The sequence below is a fragment of the Rhipicephalus microplus genome, chromosome 6, assembly GCF_043290135.1.
Source record: "Rhipicephalus microplus isolate Deutch F79 chromosome 6, USDA_Rmic, whole genome shotgun sequence".
Lineage (NCBI taxonomy): Eukaryota > Metazoa > Arthropoda > Arachnida > Ixodida > Ixodidae > Rhipicephalus > Rhipicephalus microplus.
Genome location: NC_134705.1, coordinates 83,380,254 through 83,387,623, shown reverse-complemented (window position 1 = coordinate 83,387,623; position 7,370 = coordinate 83,380,254). Strand labels below are relative to the sequence as shown.

At 55.1% G+C, this 7,370-nt stretch overlaps 1 non-coding gene across 1 annotated transcript; it reads left to right on the top strand.

The window, feature by feature from the left end:
- Positions 1 to 761: 761 nt before the first annotated feature.
- Positions 762 to 945, top strand: LOC142766537 (U2 spliceosomal RNA). Its single transcript, XR_012884575.1, has one exon. It is a non-coding gene; the product is annotated as a U2 spliceosomal RNA (small nuclear RNA).
- The last annotated feature ends 6,425 nt before the right edge of the window (positions 946 to 7,370 follow it).

Here is a 7,370-nt window from a genome sequence, read left to right as displayed (position 1 = left end):
CGTTTAAAGAACTTCGGAGTGGTACCATTAGAGCAGTGCCCCAACTGTCGGGCCACTGAAACATCGAAGCACGCGTTGTACGAGGGCCCCGCAGCTATACCCGTCTGGCGGCTGGTGGTGAGAGACTTCAAGATCCGACCTCCCCCAGCACTGGCCCGGAACAAGGGTGTATTCGCACGATGGGTTATCCTATGCACCATGTTCATAATATGGAAGCGGCGCTGCCTGGCTGAGGCTCGGAAAATGCCGATGCGTGCAGCATTCCCCGCAATATCACGAATCCGCAGACTTTTGCGGAGCTCGCTAGCGGAAGAGCTAGAGGCGAACGGCGAGGAAGCATTTCTTCGCCGATGGCATACAAGATTCCTTTTTGTTAAGGAGGGGAAGATCCACCTCCCAATCACCCCATATTAGCCTCCCCCCCTTGGATAAACACCCAACGACGAATAGGTCTGTGAAGTGACATAAGCAGATGTGATAGCACCGCTTATTGTAATCTTTCGTGTGGCTTCTATAAGAATGCGCCTGCACACTTGTGTGAAGTGTATACAGCATCATTTCCTTCTCGCGATTCAGTGGTGAGCGCCTTCTTATGCTCATCCCATCCCTTCCTTGTAACATTGTATAAGGATGTTATAGGGCAAGTGCATGATTCACGTAGATGTTAGAACGAGATAGCGTGCATCGCGGCCCTAGGAACACGAAGCAACAAGAAGATCATTGTCGGTGAAGACAGATGTAATAATTCCGAAACCCGTTCAATAAATTCTCTTTGTTGTAGTATCTGTTCTTATCAGCTTAATATCTGATACGGATCCTATTTGGATCCAAGATATTAAACTTATTTTTGCAATGCGGCGGAGTGCTTGAAGCTTGCTTCACCTCCGCCACGGGTTGGCGCGGGATTCGATCAGCCGGGATTGCCGGGAATGCAGCCGGGATTCAATCCCACCACCTGCGGGTCAGCAGCCGAGTACCTTATAGCCACTAGACCACCACGGCGGGCATCGCCTTGTTGATCCCACACTACATTTATGAACACCATCTCGTAACAGCTCATCCACTGTTGGCTCTCGTTAATTACAACACACATCCTCGCACACTCACCTGAATGGAATCGCCAGTTGCTGGAAGTTCCAAGAAAATTGCGCACTAGACGTACGGACGCACCACGCACGTACCTGAAGCGCCGTGGAACCCAGGACGCGTGAGATCACGCCCCGGGCGCGCTTTGCTGTGCTTTGCCTCTGTACCCACTCATCACTCCTCACAGCTTCACTAAGCCGAGTATGTAGAAGTCGAAGAAGCAGAACAACAAACCGGCCAATCCCCCACAGTGGGTGTGAGCCACAAGTGAAGGTCAACAAAAACAAGCAACCCCAGCGAGCGCTGTGACGAAGCTATCGTAATGGGGCGAAATAATCCACGAATATGGCTGCACGTTGACGCACGGTCGCATTTGTGCAACCGCCCGTCTCCCGAAGACCGTCTGTCGCGAGTCTTCTCGCACCTTACCCAGCGGAATTCGACGAAAAGGGCAGGCGAGTACTTCTCCACTGATTTCCGCGACCACTTGACGACCGCCTTCTTGCCGCCTCATGTCCGTCTGGCACGATCGACGGAGCGCTGCACCAGCGCCTCGTACACGCCACTATAGCACTCCTACCCCTCGGAATCAGCAAAACTTGGACAAGCGCTTTCGACCACGACAGGCAGAGCCTGCCGGCCCGTTGAACGCTTGAACGACATCGCAGCGGCATGTCGCACACTCACGTTCCGTCACCCTCTGCCACATGACCCTTCATTCACCGGCTTCACAACGCACGCGGTAGACCTCGGTGCGGTGTTCCGCCACGTCGGAACTTGCAAGGCATACGTTGAGCGCGCTGAAGCAGCCAAAGGCAACACCTTTTTGCCGATGATTGTAGGCATCGTTGCAGAGGCGTTGCTTGGGCAGCCAGCGTAGAAGCCATGTTGGATGAGTGACGTAGTCACATTTTGCACAGTCGTTTTTTTTCCTTCCAGGCTTTGGTGCTCGAGTTGGACATGTACACTATGCATCAGTTTTTAAAACAAGTGCTGTAGCATTCCTCGCGACATGCCTGATAATGTTCGCCGGCAAGCATTTGGTGTGACGTCATGGTTACATTCGAGAGTACGCATGCATGCAAGCACGCGTGGCTTTGACCTCTGGGAAAAAGAAGGTTTCAGTTTTAACATGTTTGTAAGCGAAACAAGAAACTTAGAGCGGACTAGGGATAAAAGCAATGCCGTGAAGCCAGCGCCGCCGCTGTCGGTGCACAATGCTGGTTGTGCATGGGTGGACGTCGGAATTGCTTTGCTACTGTTTGCCTGACTTTTGGCCAGGACTAAGTACGAGGTGTGAAAGAATGGATTTAAATTAAGTGCTAATGAATTGCATCGCTTCTCGGCTAAGATCAAAGTGTAGATCCGTAAGAACAGAGGTTTTCAAAAATGTTAGGAACATTTCTGACCGAAAAGGAAAAACTTGTTCTCATTTTTTGTTCCTTCAACCAGAAAGGAAGAAGGTGGTGTATAGTGAACTGTGTAGAAAGAAAGAAGGTGAAATAGGAAATAGCAGGGGAGAAAAAGTGAAAGGGGCGTGTGCTGTGTAGTATCGCCTCTTATTTATGCAATGTTTTTGGGAGGGTGACTTTGTCAGCACGTGGCCCAGCGAGTGACAGTCACTTTATGGCCACGTGTGCGCAGTACACTTCACGAGAAGCTGCAATGGTCTCGCTCACTGCAAGCTTCTTAAGTAACCGGAGATACCTCCGGCTGCACAGTTTTTTGAAAACTCTGTCATTTGCCGGGTCCCAGGAGCCAAGCATGCCGACGACGACTGCTTCGATCGTGACTCTCTGGTAGCGGCGGAGCAAGAAGTCCCGAACTGGTTCGTATTTTCGTTCCTTTTCTAGTCGGGCTGCCTCGAGTGCTTGGAGCCGGTTGTCAAAGGGGCAGGTCACGTCCACGATGATCACCTCTTCCCCCCTGGCGAGAACGAGGTCGGGGCGAAGGTTGGTGGTACCAACCGCTCTGTTTTCATGCGTGACCGTGAACTTCTTGCTGGCGGCTTGTTTCACCCGCTCCACAATCTTGTTGTGACGACTGGTGTAGGCCACGCTATGGCGCATGCAGTGGCCCAGGACGTGTGGCAGCGTTTCCACTGCGTAACCGCACACACGGCACCGTTTGTCGGCGGAGGTGGTCCATGGGTTTGCTCCATTCACAGGTAGGAGGTTCAGGCGTGCCCTGTGAATGAAGCGCCAGTCGCAAAAGCGGGTGAACTTGCCGGAGCGCATGAAGTGGGAGCTGCTCGGGTCTGCGGCGACGCATTCCATTGCCTTCCCTTGATTGGGCATTTCTTGAAGGAAGCGATCGCGTGCCCGCATCATTCGGAAGCGCAGCGTTCTCACTACTTTTCTTCGTTTCTTGGACGTGAGAGTTTCCTCTCCGTCACACGTGATGCTGGTCCCCCCGTCCTCAAAAATTTCCCAGGTGACGTGTAGCCTGCGGGAAGCCTTCCGAGCCTCGGTTCAGACGGACTGCAGTTGTGTCGGCCGTGCCTGGAAAACGCCCTCCGTTTCGCCGCTGAGGTAGCAGGCGAGCTCCTCGTTGGTGGCCTGCCTGCGAATGCGCTTGGAGACAATTTTGGTTAGCGCTTCGAAGGCAAGTTCCCGGACCTTGAGATCAGCCGAGGTCAGAAGCTTGAAGGCGTTGTCCACGCGGCAGGCGTCACTTGTGTCTGCGGCGAGGGGGATTCCAGCTGCTCCGGCCACTGCGCTGCCGTAGAGGTAGTTGTCTGCAGCGTTACCTGGAAGATAAAGAGTTTTCTTTATCAGCGGCCGGAGTGCGTCGTCTAGGCGGGCCCATTCCGCCTTGCCCACTTGTCCGCACCGCATGGCGAAGTTGAGTGCTGGAAAAACAAAAGTTTTTAGTGCATCAATTCGCTGCCATGGGGCAAGCATGGACTCGAGCCGGGTGCGGCCGACGGAGATCGCCTCATCGACCTTAGAGCGGTCTTGGAGAAGGCTGAACCCGACGGGGCGTCCTAGAAAAGATTGACTCTCGTAGTCACTGATGCGAGGGATCTCTTCTCCGTCGACGAAGAATTTCGTGTCCCTAGTGCCTACCAGAGAGGTGCAGGCTTCTGCACTTCTTGGGGTTCAGCCGAAGTCCCAGCTGGCCCGCGAGAGCCGCCACGACGTTGATGCGGTTCTGTAGTTTCTTGGGGCTGTCCGCCAAGGGGGTCAAATCATCGGCGTAAGCCAGCAAATTGTGCTGCCTCTCACCTCCTTGGACCGCCCGAATGACTGGATCAAGCACCAAGTTGAAGAGCAGGCCGCTCAGTGGGCAGCCCTGTCTGATTCCGGCTGAGATTGTGACCGGGGCGGTTGTCCCAGCTTCGGCGACAATCCGGGTGGTATTGTCTCGGTATAGGTCTGCGATGATTGCGCAGAAGTCCTCTCCTGCACCTGCACCACGAAGGGAATCAATTAGTGCGTTGTGCGGAACTGAGCCGAATGCGTTGGCGAAGTCGAGAAAGGACACGCAAAGGTCACCACCGCCGGCCCGCGCGGCGTCCAGGCGCTCCTGCAGCGCGAAGTTGTGTTTAAACACGCCGTCGTGCGGCAGGAACCCCTTTTGACACCTCGAGAGCACGTCATGGTCACACACCCACTGCTGCATGCGGGAAGTTAGGCAACCCGCATACAGCTTGGAGATAGTGTTCCCAAGGGCAATGGGTCTCCAATTCGTGACCTCACTCGGATCACCCTTCTTGTGGATGAGGATGGTCCTCGTTTCCTTCCAGGCATCGGGCACTTGCTTGAACTGGAGGCACACGTTGAATGCTACAGAGAGAAAGAGACCATCAGGATCATGTTCCTTCCAATGACGGTAGGTGATCCTGTCACTGCCGAGGGCCGTGTTTTCGCATCTTCGAAGACGGGCCGCCACCTCGTCGCTGGTGAATCGGGCGAGGCAGATCTCTGTCATGTCGTCCGGACGAGCCTTGTTAGGGAGCAGGTGGGTGTTCCCTTCCTTCGGCGCCCATGTTTCAGAAAAGTGTTGTTCCAGTCTGTCGAGCGGAATCTCGCAGAGTTTTGTTTCGCCCTGTACGATTACACGAACAGCCCGACGGCGGTTGCGACGATACAGTCTCTGTATCTGCTGAGCGTTGTTCGGGTTGGTCGGGACGCGGGGTTTCCCACCAGCAGGGTTGTCCGGAATTTTCGCCTCCCTCCTCACCGCCGAGACGGCCTCCTCCAGGATGGAGAGGAAGTCGTCCCAGCGCTCAGCAGTGGCGGGCTCCCGAAGCAGTTGCCGGATTTGCTGGGTGTGTTCTGCGAGTACGCTCGTGTCGTCGATTGGCCCGGAGAGGGTGATCTCGCCGGGGTTTACTGTCTGTGGGGCGGGGTCTTGTGACTCGCCGCCTGCGTCGTCTATCGAAAGTCCCTTGGGTGACGTTGGAGGTGTGGGGGAGTCGACGCTGTGGGTGATACTCCTGGCTGATGGACTTGCTGGAGGGTCCTCCTGTGCCGTGTCCAAGCTGTGCTGCGGTGCTCCTTGTTGGCTGGTCCTCTGAGTAGCGCAGGCTGCGTCTGGGTCCTGCTGGAGACGGGACGAAAACCGTGACCCTTCTGGTGGTGACTCCTCCTCGCTGGTTGCTGATAGAATTGTCGCATCTCTGGAGCTCTGGCTTGGAGAGCCAGCTATGCTGCCTAAGAGAGGAGGGAGAGGGGTAAGGGCCCGGTCCGGTGATGGTGGCCGGGAACGCCGTGGGTTGTCGTGGTCCGTGTCGCTGTGCGGTGACTAATGTTGCCTGGGACTCGGCGTGATGGAGGACGCGTTTCCAACCTGTGAGAACAGAGAAGCACATGAAGACCTGCTCCTCGCGGTGGAGGCCTCGCTAGGCGTGGGCGATGGGGTGCCCGTGGTTGCCGAAACCTCGTCAGGGATTTTCTGCAAGTCACCTAGAAGGGGGGAGGAAGGTGTGAGGGCCAGCTTGGTTGGTGTTGGAAAGTCCGGCGTTGCGCTCAGTGTCGTGCTGTTCTCGCTGGGCGATGGTCCCGTTGAAGTCGTTGAGTTGGAGCTCTGGGACGATCGAAGGGTCATTGTCCGTGGGGCTCGGTGTCCGGCAGCAGCGCGGGGGGGTTGGCCAGTCGGAGTTGCAGCAGGTGCTGCCCTCGAAGTTCTTGCAGTCGTTGGTTGCTCGTTCCTGTGCTGCGCTTCCTGCTTTTTGTGTTTGCGCATGTGGTTGTCCAGCCCTTTCCTTGTTGTCATAGTGGCAGGGCATTCTGGACACTTGTGCCTGTAGAGGTCGAGGGGCGAGAGCTCGTGTCTACCTCTTGAGATGCAGGAATGGAGTGTGGGATGCAGGCCAAGGCCGGTCGTGGAGCAGAGGGTACAGGTGTATGCCACCTTTACTTTGAGCTCATGCTCATCTAGTAGATGCCGCACCAAGCTTTGTCGCCTGCTTGTCCAGCTGATCCCGGAGTACCGTACCCCACATTTGTCTATGGGGCAGGTGAAGCTGTGTGGGATAGGGAAGAAGACATCAAGGGTCTGTCCCTCCTTGCCTAGCTGGGGTTGGTTTTGGGCATCTCGCGGCCTCGGTGCAGTGGGCGTCCCGGTCTCCCCTGTCTCCCCTGTATTCGAGGGACTTGCCTCCTCAGACATCACCTACTGGCGGGCGAAAACTTCTAAAGAAAACAGGATTAGCGCGGCAGGATGTACATCATTGTGAGAACACTTACGCATCTTGTGAAAAAACACTTCAATAAAAGACGGCACTGTACACTTGAATAAGAAGTAGAAGGAAGAAGAAAAAGGAGAAAGAGAAAAAAAGGGGGGGGGGTGATCGTCAACCCATGCTTAAGTGGAGCTGACGACTTAAGACAAAGGGGAAGAAAAAGAAGGAGTGTGTGACCTCCTCACCCTGGTCGGGGGAGAAGAGAGGAGAGGGGTGCGCTCGCCCTGAGAGGAAAAGGAAAAGAAAGAAAGCAGGAAGAGGAGAAAAAAAAAGAACGGCGTGCGCACCAGTGGGAGCAGCGGGCTACCAGCTACATGGCGAGTGCAGCTGGCTGCCCCAAGAAGGAGTACTGACTGCCTCAGCAGAGAGGAGGGTACGAGAAGGAATTAGTAAAGAAGACAGAAGAAAGAGAGCGAATGAAGAGGAAAAAAAAGGAAGGCAGGAGAAACCGGTTGAGCGGACCCTCTACTGACACGTGTCAGCAGAGGCGCTTCCGAAGAAAAAAAAAAGAGGCGTGCGAGGGCAGAGAGAAAGTCGCCTGACTACATTGTTAGTGTAGCTGGCAACAGTGGAAGCGGGAGGGAAGCCTTAGCAA